This window comes from Schistocerca serialis, chromosome 7 (assembly GCF_023864345.2).
Source record: "Schistocerca serialis cubense isolate TAMUIC-IGC-003099 chromosome 7, iqSchSeri2.2, whole genome shotgun sequence".
NCBI lineage: Eukaryota > Metazoa > Arthropoda > Insecta > Orthoptera > Acrididae > Schistocerca > Schistocerca serialis.
The window spans coordinates 253,583,226-253,599,767 of record NC_064644.1 but is presented as its reverse complement, the minus strand read 5'-3'; the positions used below and the strand labels follow the sequence as shown (position 1 = coordinate 253,599,767).

The 16,542-nt window shown below is 43.6% G+C and overlaps 1 protein-coding gene across 1 annotated transcript in view; it reads right to left on the bottom strand.

Moving 5' to 3' along the window:
* Positions 1-16,542, bottom strand: part of LOC126413002 (neuropeptides capa receptor-like) — a 1,154,641-nt gene that overhangs the window by 271,974 nt on the left and 866,125 nt on the right. The window lies entirely within an intron of this gene.

Here is a 16,542-nt window from a genome sequence, read left to right as displayed (position 1 = left end):
GTGGCAGGGGTGAAATACAGGGAGCGAAGGGCTATTTCCAATTTGTACAGAAGCCAGATGGCAGTTATAAAAGTCGAGGTACATGAAGGGGAAGCAGTGGTTGGGAAGGGAGTGAGACAGGGTTGTAGCCTCTCCCCGATGCTATTCAATCTAAATATTGAGCAAGCAGTAAAGGAAACAAAAGAAAAGTTCGGAGTAGGCATTAAAACCCATGGAGAAGAAATAAGAACCTTGAGGTTTGTCGATGACACTGTAATTCTGTCAGAGACAGCAAAGGACTTGCAAAAGGAGATGAACGGAATGGGCAGTGTCTTGAAAGTAGGGTATAAGATGAACATCAACAAAAGCAAAACGAGGATAATGGAATGTAGTCGAATTAAGTCGGGTGATGCTGAGGGAATTTTATTAGAAAATGAGACACTTAAAGTAGAAAAGGAATGCTATTTGGGGAGCAAAATAACTGACGATGGTCGAAGTAGAGAGGATATAAAATGTAGACTGGCACTGGCAAGGAAAGCGTTTCTGAAGAAGAGAAATTTGTTTACATCGAGTATAGTGTGTCAGGAAGACGTTTCTGAAAGTACTTGTACGGAGTGTAGCCATGTATGGAAGTGAAACATGGACGATAAATAGTTTAGACAAGAAGAGAATAGAAGCTTTCGAAATGTGGTGCTACACAAGAATGCTGGAGATTAGATGGGTAGATGAGATTAGATGCGTAGATGACATAACTAATGAGGAGGTATTGAATAGAATTGGGGAGAAGTGGAGTTTGTGGCACATCTTGACTAGAAGAAGGGATCGGTTGGTAGGACCTGTTGTGAGGCATCAAGGGATCGCCAATGCAGTACTGGAGGGCAGCGTGGAGGGTAAAAATCGTAGACGGAGACCAAGAAATGAGTACACTTAGCAGATTCAGAAGGACGTAGGCTGCAGTAGGTACTAGCAGGTACTGGAAGATGAAGAAGCTTGCACAAGATAGAGTAGCATGGAGAGCTGCATCAAACTAGTCTCACGACTGAAGACCACAACAACAACAACAAGGGGGTGTGGATGATCATAAGGTAGAACGCTGGGCCCACTTCCACACATACCTTGTCCTTAACGGGGTGTGTTAGATCGAAATTGACATTCGCAGCCGTGTTCGGTCTTATCTGACCATCAGCGGATATCGGGTCGTTATCATGTCTGACCGACCGCCGCGTACTCGCTCTGGGTATGGAAAAGAGGGCACATTCGATATGAATGTCTGCAACGCAGCTACCAACTGGAGGAGTGGTACATCCCAGTTCGTCTTGGGTACTTCCGATCACATTTGCGGTGGCTCTAAGACACCAGCGGCCGCCCGGTGGCTCCCGGGATCACGTGAGCAACTGATGGATGGAGTTCCGCTACTTCCTGAATCAATTGCGGACGAGGGGAATGACGATGTGACTTCAGCCATATCCTCACTTCCGGTGATTGCTTCGGTTGCGAATGTGGTCGAAGGTGATGTCGAACGTGACTCCTTGTCCCGATCGCGATCTATGTGACTGACCGGCGCTGCTCTTCCCTGTCTTCGGACACGGAAAGACGACTGCATAAACATCGCTCCCCTAAACGGTGCAAAACGAGCCGCCATACGACCTCGGAACGGGACTCTTCGCCTTGTATAAATGATGCACAACCTGTCCAGGAAATCAACGTGTCAGCGTCTGAGACAGTGGACGACACTGTCGTCAGAGCCTGTGTGGGACGGCGGCCTTCAGTGGCTCTCGCCTCCCTAGAACGGAATGTGCCTGCTTCTAAAGCATCGAAGAACGAACGATACCAGCCGATCTTGCGATGTCGGTAGCCGTTGAACGTATGGATACCATGGTGACAGAGTCACCTGCTGATGTCAACATCTACGCCGTGCGAAGGGCGCCGGCAGCTCATGCTGCCGTGTGCCCCAGCATCTTTATAGCAGCGACCTGTAGGCCCCCACCATGGTTGGACGTTGGTCCCCGCACACTGAACGTCAACCGCGTCCGCACGTCGCTCAGGATCCATCTTCTGAGAGAACTGACTTGGGCTGTGGACCTAGACATTGCACTGTTACAGGAGGTGCATTTAGCAACGCTATCCTTGATAGGCGGATACGAGCTCTACGCCTCCCATGCAGATCACCTTGACGACATCATGTATCCCCTAAATGCAAGGGGTACTGCTTTTACGTTGCACTACGCGTGTCATAATATCTATGCTCCTTCTTGTGCTGGACGTCGCTCTGCTTTTACGTTGCACTACGCGTGTCATAATATCTATGCTCCTTCTTGTGCTGGGCGTCGACGTTTCACGTCTTAGGTCGACATGATCATGTGTCACAGGGATCAGCTCTTTGCAACAAATTGTACACCCTCTACTCTTAAAAATCATCTAAAAATTTACTCTTGCATTCTTCCTATTGTACTGTATATGCACATTATTTGCAATCCTCGCTGCCATAGCAGTTTAATTGCAAGAATAGCAACTATAAAAGGAAACATGAAATGTCCGATACTGACTCAAACAGAGAAGTTGAATACATCAGAGGGTACGGCAGGAGTAAAAGAATCTGCCGATCAGGGTGCTTATGAAGTAGAGAACTATTTCTAACTTCAAAAAATATGCTAGACAGAATAGGGACATACAGCTTACAGGAATTCTCCTGCTGAAACTAAAAAAAATATATACTCTAACATAAACAAGAGCGCATCCAGATTTGATGGTGTTTACGGTAGGGCACTGAATTTTTTCCCTTAAGTCCTGTGTTATCCCAAGTATATAACCCATCACTAACTCAGGGCATTTTTCGAGTGATGCTGAAATACGGCATTGTTAAACCCCTCTACAAGGAAGGTGTTAAGACAGATGCAAAAAACTAATGAATTGTTTCACTACTGACATCATTTTCCAAAATTTGGGAAGGCTCATCAGAATAGCATCTGCCCTGGACAACAATAAATCCGTCATTAAACCGTAGTTTGGGCTTCCGGAGAATTGCTCTGATGAGAATGTACAGAAGAATTGCAATACCGAAAATGCCATTTACATATTCACTCGCCAAATTTTGCTATCGTTAAATAGTAAATTAGGGCCAGTTGGTATTTTATGCGCTCTATCTAAGTCATTTGATAGTATTATCTCCTACGTAAACCGAGGATTTATTGGATTTATTTACAGCCAACCAATGGAGAATCATGTCTGACCAAAAGAACGCAGAAAGCTGTCCTTAATAATCTGGGACATAATTCTGACTGGGGAGAAATCACTTATTGTGATCCCCAAGGCTCAATCTCAAGATCGCTATTTCTCCTAATATCTTCTATCTTATATAAAACAACCCAATCATTTCTTTCACGGACGACAGTAGTATTCTAATCAATTAGCGTTTGCATGCAGCAAGACAAAATGATAAACAACGTTCTTAAAAGCATCATTGAATGGTTTTCTGTGAATGGTCTCCGCCAAAATTATTATTCACTTCTGCACACATAAGGATATTACAGGAATGATAACTGTAACAAGTGGTGAGGAAATAATAAATAGCGTGGAAACTTCAAAACTCGGAAGTCTATAAGTAGGTGAAAAGTTGAACTGAAATAATCGGATTTTGAATCTCCTAAAACAACTTAGTTCAACCGCATTTCATTTAGAATCATTGCAACTTTTGGGAGAGACAAATTATTAAGCTGACATATTTTGCATACTTTCACTCAATAATGTCATTTGAAATAATGTTCTTGGTAACGCAACATTGGGAAAGAAGGTCCTCACTGCTCGAAACGTGCTCTAAGAATAATTTGTGGTGCTCACGAGCTAGGCATTTTGACTACTACTTCACAGTATATTTATTCTCTCACGAAGTTTGTTGTAAACAATCCACTGCTGTACGAAAGAAACAATAACGTACATAACAACAATGCCAGAAGAAAAAGTGACATTTATTACGCAACATTAAGGCAGACTTTAGCGCGGAAAAGGATGCACAATGCTGCAACCAAAATTTTTTATTACTTTCCCAGTAACACAAAACGACTGACAAGCATCAACGTAAAATCTGATAATAAACTAAGAAGTTTACCCCCTGCGAACTTCTGTTCCGTATTCCGTAGAAGAATTTCTGTTATTGTAATACGTAAAAGATAGTGTGCAGGAATTACTAAGTCACATAGCTGTATCTTCATATAAAAAAGTAAATAAAGACTTGTAAATTTACAGCATGTAGGCATTTTATACAATAATTTGTGATGTGAATAGATAACGGGTCGTTCCATATCATTACGATTTATTGCCCAAATTATCCATCTAACTAACTGATGTTCGATAACGCAAAAAAGATTCATCTTAAGGAACGTATGCTTAACTCTGTTTCGTAACAGTGCGATCTTATTCAGAGTAGTTAGGTGATGCATTGCACTGAAGAGGATCAAGGATCAACGCCCTTTTGATTGCGAAGACGTTAGCAATGGGCAGCGTCTGACATAGCAACGATTCCCGAGGAAATCCATCTCGTTTGTTTAACACGAACCACCAGGTATTTGCATCAGTGTCTTTAAGGAAACTACGGTGAATCTAAACTTGAAGGCTGGGTGGGGATTGTAATCCTGTTTATCCCGAGGTTGTGCCTCAGTCGGTGGGTGATGCAACGGAAAACATAATTGAGTATAAAGTTGTATCAAGCAAGTGCGCATCTAAAAGGCTAATGCACGGAAATAGAAAATGGTCTTTATCTTATGAATCTAAACCACCCAGTGGCAAATACGTCTCAAATCCGTTGTGATGCTTTTTAACATGCTGCCCGCCAGCCAACAATTTCATCTCAGAATAGCCCTCTCAACCTACGTCCTGAGTTATTTGATGAAGATATTCCACTAGTACCTTGGAAGTTATTCCCTGACGTCTTAACAGATTTCCTATCAGTCTTTTCTTCCTTCTCAGTATTTTCCTTATATTCATCCCCTGGTCGATTCTACAGAGAACCTCACTTCTTACCTTATCAGTCCAAATAATTTTCAACATTCCTCTGTAGCACCACATCTCAACTGCTTCAGTTCTCTTCTGTTCCCGTTTTCCCACAGTCCATGTTCCACTTCTATATATTTATGTGCTCCAAACGTGCGTCCTTAGAAGTTTCTTCGTTAAATTAAGGGCTGTGTACGGTCCTAGTAGACTTCTCTTGGCAGGGAATGTCCTCTTTGTCAGTGCTAGCATCCGTTTTCTGTCTTCCTTGCTCCTTTTCTCTTGGTTATTTTACTGCCTTGGTAGCAGAATTCCTTAACTTTGTCTACTTCGTGATCCTCAGTTCTTCCGATAATTTTCTCGCTTTTCTCATTTTTGCTGCTTCTCATTGTTCTTATCTCCCTTCGATATACCGTCAATCCAGGTTCTATAGTCATCAGCCTGTTCAATCCATTCAACAGGTCCTGTACTTCTTCACTTTCCCTAAGGGTAGCAATCTCATTAGCGAATGTTATCACTAATATTCTTTCATCTCGAATTTCATTCCCATTCTTCAGTCTTTGTTTAATTTTCATCACTATTTCTCCTATTTTACATAGAACTACAGATGCGGCAGACTACATTCGATCATACAGCCTTTTTAATCCGAACACATCGTTCATGGTCTTCCAGTCTTATTGTTCCTCTTGGTTCAAGTACACATTGTATGCTACCGTCTTTCCATTTAGATTACTTCTGTTTTACACAGGATTTCGAGCATTTTACTACGTTGTTGAGCACTTTCACATGGTTCACAAATCCTCTGAATGTGTTTTAATGCCGTGCGGAGTAGTCCCACGGTTAGCGGCGCCTTATCACGGATGGCGCGGCCACTCCTGCCGGAGGTTCGAATCCTCTCTTGGGCATGGATGTGTGTTTGTGTTGTTCTTAGCATAAGTTAGTTTGAGCAGGGTGTAAGTCTTGGGACCAATAACCTCAACCGTTTGGTCCCTTAGGAAATCACACTCATTTGAACACTTTCGTGTCTTGACTTTTCTTCAGTCCAGCTTCCAGCTATATATAATGAAAAGCTTTGCGTCACCTCGGTTCCGAGAGTTCCGGATCCAGTACAGAAAATTAGAATACAGATCAACATAAACATTGTTTCCGCAATTTTTATTGCTCATGAAAATCAATCAGCGAGACCTTCAGACGTGGTGGCCCAGATTGTTGTACGCACTGGTACCTCTAATAACCAGTAACACGTCCTCTTGCATTGATGCGTATTTGTATTCGTCGTGGCATACTACCCACAAGCTCATCAAGGCACTGTTGGTCAAGATTGTCCCACTCCTCGACGGCGATTCGGCGTGGATCGCTCAGATCGCTGGTGGGCCACATCGTCCGTTAACAGCCCTTTTCAATCTATCCCAGGCATGTTCGATAGAGTTCATGTTTGGAGAACGTGCTACACACTCTAGTCGAGCGATGTCGTTATCCCGAGGAAAGTCATTCACAAGATGTGCATGATGGGGGCGCGAACTGTCGTCTATGAAGACGAATGCCTAGTCCATATGCTGTCGATATGGTTGCACTATCCGTCGGAGGATGGCATTCACGTATCGTACGGCCGTCACGGCGTTTTCCATGACCACCAACGGCGTACAGCTGCCCCACATAATGCCACCGAAAACCAGCACGCAACCTCCACCTTGCTGCACGCTGACTGTGTGTCTAAGGCGTTCAGCCTGAACGCGTGGCCTCCAAACAGGTCTCCGGCGACTGTCTGGTTGAAGGCATATGCGACGCTCATCGGTGAAGAGAATGTGATGCCAATCCTGAGCGGTGCATTCGGCATGTTATTGGGCCAATCTGTACCACGCTGCATGGTGTCGTGGTTACAAAGATGGACCTCGATATGGACGTCGGGAGTGAAGTGGCGCCTCATGCAGCCTCTTGCGCACGGTTTGAGTCATAACACGACGTCCTGTGGCTGTAAGAAAAGCTTTCTCCACATGGTGGAGTTACTGTCAGGATTCCTCCGAGACATAATCCCCAGGTAGCGGTCCTTCACTGCAGTAGTAGCCTTTGGGCGGACTGAGCGAGCCATGTCATCGACAGATCTTGCCTCTCTGGATCTCCCCCATGTCCGAACAACATCGCTTTGGTTCGCTACGAGACGCCTGGACGTTTCGCTTGTTGAGAGCCCTTCCTGGCACAAAGTAACAATGCGAATGCGATCGAACTGCGATATTGACTGTCTACGCAAGGTTGAACTACATACAAAAAAGCCGTGTACCTCATGTCCGGTGGAATGACTGGAACTCATGGTGTGTCGGACCCCCTCTGTCTAACAGGCACTGCTCATGCCTGGTTGTTTACATCTTTGGGCGGGTTTAGTGACATCTCGGAAGAGCCAAAGCTACTGAGTCTGTGGTACAATATATATAGTCAACGTTTATTTTCAGCAGTTGTGGGAACTGGGGTAATGGAAAACAAACTACTAGACATTAAAATTGCTACACCAAGAAAAAATGCAGATGACAAACGATGATTCATTGGACAAATATATTATACTGGAACTGACATGTGATTACATTTTCACGCAATTTGGGTGCATAGATGCTGAGAAATCAGTACCCAGATCAACCACCTCTGGCCATAATAACGGCCTTGATACGACTGGGCATTGTGTCAAACAGAGCTTGGATGGCGTGTACAGGTACAGCTGCCCATGCAGCTTCAACACGATACCACAGTTCATCAAGAGTAGTGACTGACGTATTGTGACGAACCAGTGGATCGGCCACCATTGACCAGTCGATTTCAATTGGGGAGAGATCTGGAGAATGTCCTGGTCAGGGCAGCAGTCGAACATTTTCTGTATCCAGAAAGGCCCGTACGGGACCTGCAGCATGCGGTCGTGCATTATCCTGCTAAATGTAGGGTTTCGCAGGGATCGAATTAAGGGTAGTGCCATGGGTCGTAACACATCAGAAACGTAATGTCCAGTGTTCAAAGTGCCGTCAATGCGAACAAGAGGCGACCGAGACGTTTAACCAGTGGCACCCCATACCATCACGCCCGATGATACGCCAGTGTGGCGAAGACGAATACATGCTTCCAACGTGCGTTCACCGCAATGTCGCCAAACACGGATGCGGCCATCATGATGCTGTAAACAGAACCTGGATTCATCCGAAAATATGACGTTTTGCCATTCGTGCTCCTAGGTTCGTCGTTGAGCAGACCATCGCAAGTGCTCCTGTCTGTGATGCAGTGTCGAGGGTAACCGCAGCCATGGTCTCCGAGCTGATATTCCATGCTGCTGCAAACGTCGTCGAACTGTTTGTGTAGGCGGGTGTTGTCTTGCAAACGTCCCCATCTGTTGACTCAGGGATCGAGACGTGGCTGCGCGATCCGCTACAGCTATGCGGATAAGATGCCTGTCATCTCGTCTGCTAGTGATACAATGCCATTGGGATCCAGCTCGGCATTTCGTATTACCCTCCTGAACCCACGATTTCCATATTCTGCTAACAGTCATTGGATCTCGACCAACGAGAGCAGCAATATCGCGATACGAAAAACCGCAATCGCGACAGGCTACAGTCCGTCCTATATCAAAGTCGGAAACGTGATGGAACGCATTTCTCCTCCTTACATCTGGCATCACAAGAACTTTTCTCCAGGCAACACCGGTCATCTGCTCTTTGTGTATGAGAAATCGGTTCGAATCTTTCCTCATGCCATCACGTTGTAGGTATCGCCACCGGCGCCAGTCTTGTGTGAATGCTCTGAAAACCTAATCATTTGCGTATCACAGCATCTTCTTCCTGGTGGTTAAATTTAACATCTGTATCACGTCATCTTCGTGGTGTAGCAATTTTATTGGCCAGTTATGTATGTGGGATTAGACGAGATATACTTAGGTTTGTGGTATGATGTACCGACACCACATACCGGTGTCTTCGTGTTGGCGATAGAATTGCAGGGTCCCGTCTGACGCTGGTTGTGGACCCACGGCATGTGGCGGACGCAGTGGCGCGCACCGCCGAGCCACTCCTCCAGCTGCTGTGGCCTACGAGTGGACGGCCGATGGCTGCCGCTCACCCAACTTGCGCTTGGAGCCGTAATTCGTCCTTAGTACGGCGAACCTCATCCTATCTGCTATTGTGATATCTTGCTTCATCTTTTACAATGAGTTTTTGCACGCTTGGAGAAATACAAGTTGACTAAATCCTCTGTTTACTGCGTTAACTTGTTCATTTCTGCTCTTGGCCAGCTTTCCTACGACGACAGTTGCTGCAACATTCTCCTCTACTGGATATAAGTGGATTTGGTTAAGCAACCAACTTAACACTGTCACTGCTTCTTCCACCTCTTTCTTTGCTACGCAGTTACGACTGTCTTATTACGTTCGGTGTCGTACGTTGTTCGTGCTATATTGTGCAACCATTTTCATCTGGTGTATCCTGTCGGGTCATCGGCTGGTGAAGTAGGATAACTTGCGACACCGGGTCACGCAAGAGGCTTGCGATCATTATACGATTGACTGACCACATCTTTAACTATACCTCTGGTCATTTAATAACAAGAGTCCACTTGTTATAAAGGCTTTATTGACGAGCTCGGGCATATCCTATCACCAGAAAACCAGAAGCAAACTTAACACGAAATATCATGTTAAATGGTAAGCACCGATATTACTAGGGTTACCAAATGACATGATACTTCGCATCAACTTAGTTTCGGATATTGTGATGACAGGAAAAGACCTAAAGGCGCGAATAAAGTTCTTACTACAAGGAAATCACTGATACGTAGCAACTTAATTCAGAACTAAGAACGAGCTTAGTTGATTTCGAAGTAGACATTAATACCGTAATGGCATCCCTCCTTTGCTAAGCGAATTTCATGGACATATTTCTTCCAGTCTGTACAGTACATCTCACTTTCACAAACGAGGTCCCGGTAGTTCAGGAGAAGAGACATTTATCTTTAATTAGATCTGTCAGACGTCAAATGGCTCAAATGGCTCTAAGCACTATGCGACTGAACATCTGAGGTCATCAGTCCACTAGACTAAGAACTACTTAAACCTAACTAAACTAAGGAAATCACACACATCCATGCCCGAGGCAGGATTCGAACCTGCGACCGTAGCAGCTGCGCGGTTCCTGACTGAAGTGTCTAGAACTGCTCGCCCACAGCGGCCGGCTGCGACAAGTCCATCACTGGTAAAAGTGTCGTCTAAATATCTCCATTTGCTACCGTCCTCTGCTACAGTCATTTATGTCGCTCCCAAATGTTCTGTAGTCTCATGTACCCATTCTCCATTAGTTCGTTGTCTTAGTCTTTTCTAAACTATCGAAGTAAAACAGAGGACATTAGGGGCTTGTCTCCATCTAGTCTCCCGACTATATCTTAAATTAATCTGTTTTTTCATTTGAATCATGACTACGTCTTCCATACCGTCCTGTTTTCTGGTCCGTTCGATGAGCAACTAACAGCTTTTGGATAGCATCTACTCACAGCATAATGCTAGAACTAATGTAACACTCTTATTGTAAACTTCCCATTTCTTTCATACGAGAGCTTTTCAGAAAAAAATGGTTCAAATGGCTCTGAGCACTATGGGACTTAACTTCTGAGGTCATCAGTCCCCTAGAACTTCGAACTACTTAAACCTAACTAACCAAAGAACATCACACACATATATGCCCGAGGGAGGATTCGAACAAGCGACCGTAGCAGTCTCGCGGTTCCAGACTGTTGCCCCTAGAACCGCTCGGCCACCCCAGACGGCTTTTCGGAGAAGCTACATTCGTTTTAAGGAGATCTGTGACTGACTTACTATAACATTCCCCTATTTTTGACCACTTTTTATAACAGTCATTACCGGTTTCGGCCTAAAATTACCGTCTTCCTATAGTATAGGCGGCATTTGGTAAACAAACGTTCAATCGTTGTCAACGTCTAACAGCGCATCGACGTTTGTTCACCTAATGTCGCTCACACCATCTTAAAATGGCCGAAACCGGTTTTGATTGCACAATAAAAGTGGCAGTGTTAAAAATAAACAAAACCTTAGTCAGAATCTTAGAGAAGAGTGAAGGAATAACCCTTACCGAACTATAAATAGACGAACCCATCGCCGAAATTTTGACAATAGGGCCGAACAATAGGCTGGATGTCGTCCCGATAAAGCATAGACCACAATTTACCGTCATTAGGAAGAGTACTTTATCCGTACACAGTATGGCTCAAAATACAATAGACCCAGCTCACTGCTGAAGCCGCAGGACTTGCGTATAATACAGATTGGTGCCTGGTAGCCTACACGTTCTCCTGTCATGTTAGAGGTTACAAAACGCCTTCACTCGTCTACTTAAAAGCGCCCGATGCCACTGATCGCGATCAATTCCAAGTGATCCCTGGCCCAAGTTCTCCATGTAGAATCGTTGAAATCAAATGAAATGTCGTGTGAATAGGGCCTCCCGTCGGGTGGACCGTTCGCTGGGTGCAAGTATATCGAATTGATTCCACTGCGGCGACTAGCGCATCGATGGGGATGAAATGATGATGATTAGGACAACACAACACCCACTCCCTGAGAGGAGGAAATGTCCGACCCAGCCAGGAATCGAACCTGGGCCCTGAGGATTGACATTCTGTCGCGCTGACCACTGAGCTACCGCGGGTGGACAACAGGAATCGTTGATACTACATTTAATATACTATAATGGCTGACTAGAGGTCGCATTGATCGTATGGCAAGTTTTGCGTAGTGTCTAGTTTGACACAGTCGAACTTTCCGTAATTCCCTCCTCCTCTAATTCGACTTGTCTCTGTCGCTCTCTCGTATCAACGCCATACTATCCTTCCAAATATTAGAAGATTCTGATACCGTGGCATTTCCTGTCATTGATAAACGGAAATATCGATGGCAACTACTAGCGCACTCATTTATTTTGGTTTCACCAGAACATGTTGTTTACTCAAGTAATTGTAAACTTTTCATTGTGTTTCAGGTGTAGCGACAAATTTGAGCCCCTTTCGATGTTATGAGACGTATGCGGCCCTTCCTCTTCATCCACAGCCATAATTAATTAATTAATTTACCCTTTTATTCGAGCAAGTGTATAACTTATGAGGCTGGAAGAAATGGAATTATTTCCATTGGTTCCACTTGTTACAGCAAGTGGTGACCAGGTTAGTTGTACGCCACGAAGTCGTATTACTTTCTCTAGCAGGTATCATACGCACTTCCTAATTTCAAACAGAGGAGTAGTGTGATCAACAGATTTTGTTTCTATTTGTTGGAAATCAGCTTCTTCGGCCTTCTACATAATATTTCACAAATTATGCTAATAAAAAGACCTTCAAAAACCTGACACCAATTTTGCTTTTTGCATTGCAAATTTTCACACTGACTTTAAAAATGAAAATATATCGACAAAGTTTTATTTGCTGTCGAACATCGTTGCTGGGAAGTATTATTAACGTTTTAAAATTTTTCATTCATTGCCGTCAATAACCATAGCTGGAGCGCTATCGAAACTATCCCTTACGTATAATTTTAGCATACGTCGAAATGCTTCCTAAACGTACATCTACGTGATTACTCTGCTATTCACAATAAAGTGCCTGGCAGAGGGTTCAATGAACCATCTTCAAGCTGTCATTCCACACTCGAACGGCGCGCGGGAAAAACGAGCACTTAAATTTTTCTGTGCGAGCTCTGACTTCTCTTATTATATCGTGATGAACATTTCTCCCTATGTAGGTGGGTGTCAGCGGAATGTTTTCGCAATCGGAGGAGAAAACTGGTGATTGAAATTTCATGAGAAGATCCCGTCGCAACGAAAAATGCCTTTGTTTTAGTGATTGCCACTCCAACTCATGTATCGTGTCCGTGGCGCTATCTCCATCCTATTTAGCGATAATACAAAACGAGCTGCCCTACTTTGAGCATTTTCAATATTATCCGTCAGTCTCACCTGATGTGGATCCCACACCGCACAGCAATACTCCAGAATTTAGTAAACTTGTAGCACCTTCTAAGTGTTCTGTAAGTGAATCGCAGTCTTTGTTTTGCTCTACCCACAACATTATCTATGTCATCGTTCCAATTTAGGTTAATTGTAATCCCTAAGTATTTAGTTGAATTTACAGCATTCAGGTTTGTGTGACTTATCGCGTAATCAAAATTTAGCGGATTTCTTTTACTACATATGTAAGTAACTTCATACTTTTCTTTATTCAGTGTCAACTGTCACTTTTCCCACCATACAGACATCTTATCTAAATCATTTTGGTCGTCGGATGACTTTAGAAGACGGTGAATGACAGCATTATCTGCAAATAATCTAAGAGCGCTTCTCAGATTGTCTTCTATGTCTTTAATATAGATCAGGAACGGTAGAGGGCCTATAACATATCCTTGGGGAATGCCAGATATTACTTCTGTTTTATTCGATAACATTCCATCTATTACTAAGAACTGTGACCTTTCTGACAGGTAATCACGTATCCAGTCGCAAAACTGAGGCGATATTGCATAGGCACGCAGTTTGGTTACAAGACGCTTGTGATGAACGGTGTCGAAAACCTTCTGGAAATCTAAAAATGTGGAATCAACTTGACATCCCCTGTCCATAGCATTACTCCATGAGTATTAATAGGTAGCAGGGTTTCACAAGAACGATACTTTCTGATTCCGCACTGCCTATGTGTCAATAAATCTTTTTCTTTGAGGTACTTCATAATATTCGACCACAGTACATGTTCTAAAACCCTGGTGCTAATAGACGTTAGTGTAATGGGCCAATAATTCACCAGATTACTCCTACTTCCCTTTCTGGGTATTGGTGTGACTTGCTAAAAATGGAGCTATTGTAAATCAGCATTCTCTGAAAGGAACATGACTGGTATATTACCTGGACCGGAGGCCTTGCCCTTATAAGTGATTGAAGCTGCTTTGCTACACCGAGGATATATACTTCTATTCTTCTTGGCAGTTGTTCTTGATTACAGTTCAGGAATATTTACTTAGTCTTCTTTGGTGAAGCGGTTTCGGAAAACCGTGTTTAATAATTCTGCTTTAGTAGTACTGTCATCAGTGACTTCACCGTTGATACGGTCTTTGTGGCCGAGCGGTTCTAGGCGCTTCAGCCTGGAACCGCGCTGCTGCTACGGTCGCAAGTTCGAATCCTGCCTCGGGCATGGATGTGTGATATTCTTAGGTTACTTAGGTTTAAGTAGTTCTAATTCTAGGGGACTGATGACCCCAGATGTTAAGTCCTATAGCGCTTGTTGTTGTTGTGTTGTGGTCTTCAGTCCTGACACTAGTTTGATGCAGCTCTCCACGCTACTCTATCCTGTGTAAGCTTCTTCATCTCCCAGTACCTACTGCAACCTACATCCTTCTGAATCTGCTTAGTGTTTTCATCTCTTGGTCTCCCTCTGCCCTTCAATATTAAATTGGTGATTCCTCGATGTCTCAGAACATGTCCTACCAACCGATACCTTCTTCTAGTCAAGTTGCGCCACAATCTCCTCTTCTCCCCAAATCTATTCAATATCTCCACATTAGTTATGTGATCTACCCATCTAATCTTCAGCATTCTTCTGTAGCACCAGATTTCGAAAGCTTCTATTCTCTTCATGTCTAAACTATTTATCGTCCACGTTTCACTTCCATACATGGCTACACTACATACAAATACTTTCAAAAACGACTTCCTGACATTTAAGTCTATATTCGATGTTAACAAGTTTCTCTTCCTCAGAAACGCTTTCCTTGCCATTACCAGTCTACATTTTATATCCTATCTACTTCGACCATCATTAGTTATTTCGCTCCCCAAATAGCAAAACTCCTTTGCTACTTTCAGTGTCTCATTTCCTAATCTAATTCCCTCAGCCCCACCCGACTTCATTCGATTACATTCCATTATCCTCGTTTTGCTTTTGTTGATGTTCATCTTATACTCTCCTTTCAAGACACTGTCCATTCTGTTCTCCTGCTCTTCCAAGTCCGTTGCTGTCTCTGACAGAATTACGATGTCATCGGCGAACCTCAAGGTTTTTATTTCTTCTCCATGGTTTTTAATACATACTCCTAACTTTTTTTTGTCTCCTTTATTGCTTGCTCAATATACAGTTTGAATAACATCGGGGATAGGCTACGACCCTGTCTCATTCCCTTCCCAACCACTGCTTCCTTTTCATACCCCTCGACTCTTATAACTGCCATCTGCTTTCTGTACAAATTGTAAATAGCCTTTCGCTCTCCCTGTATTTTACCCCTGCTACCTTCAGAATTTGAAAGAGAGTATTTCAATCAACATTGTCAAAAGCTTTCTCTAAGTCTACAAATGCTAGTAACGTAGGTTTGACGTTCCTTAATCTTTCTTGTAAGATACGTCGTAGGGCCAGTATTGCCTCATGTGTTCCAACATCTCTACGGAATCGAAACTGATGTTCCCCGAGGTCGGCTTCGATCAGTTTTTCCATTCGTCTGTAAAGAATTCGCGTTAATACTTTTCAGCTGTGACTTATTATACTGATGGTTCGGTAATTTTCACATCTGTCAAAACCTGCTTTCTTTGGGATTGGAATTATTATACAGGATGATTCAAAAAGAATACCACAACTTTAAAAATGTGTATTTAATGAAAGAAACATAACATAACCTTCTGTTATACATCATTACAAAGAGTATTTAAAAAGGTTTTCTTTCACGAAAAACAAGTTCAGAGTTGTTCAATATGGCCCACTCCAGACACTCGAGCAATATCAACCCGATACTCCAACTCGTTCGACACTCTCTGTAGCATATCAGGCGTAACAGTTTGGATAGCTGCTGTTATTTCTCGATTCAAATCATCAATGGTGGCTGGGAGAGGTGGCCGAAACACCATATCCTTAACATACCCCCATAAGAAAAAATCGCAGGGATAAGATCAGGGCTTCTTGGAGGCCAGTGATGAAGTGCTCTGTCACGGGCTGCCTGGCGGCCGATCCATCGCCTCGGGTAGTTGACGTTCAGGTAGTTACGGACAGATAAGTGCCAATGTGGTGGCGCTCCATCCTGCTGAAATATGAATTGTTGTGCTTCTTGTTCGAGCTGAGGGAACAGCCAATTCTCTAACATCTCCAGATACTGTAGTCCAGTTACAGTAGCACCTTCGTAGAAAAAGGGACCAAAAACTTTATTGGCTGAAATGGCACAGAAAACGTTCACCTTATGCGAGTCAAGTTCATACTGAGTTGTTTCCGGCGGATTCTCAGTGCCCCATATACAGACATTGTGACGGTTGACTTTCCCGTTAGTGTGGAAAGTTGTTTCATCACTAAACACAAACTTTGAAACGAAAGATTCATCTGTTTCCATTTGAGCAAGGATAAAATCACAGAAATCGATTCTTTTAATCTTATCAGCTGCAGACGGTGCATGAACCAATTCCAGACGATAAGGTTTCATAACTAACCTTTTTCGTAGGACTCTCCATACAGTTGATTGTGGAATTTGCAGCTCTCTGCTAGCTCTGCGAGTCGATTTTCCTGGGCTGCGAACAAATGCTTCTCGGCCGT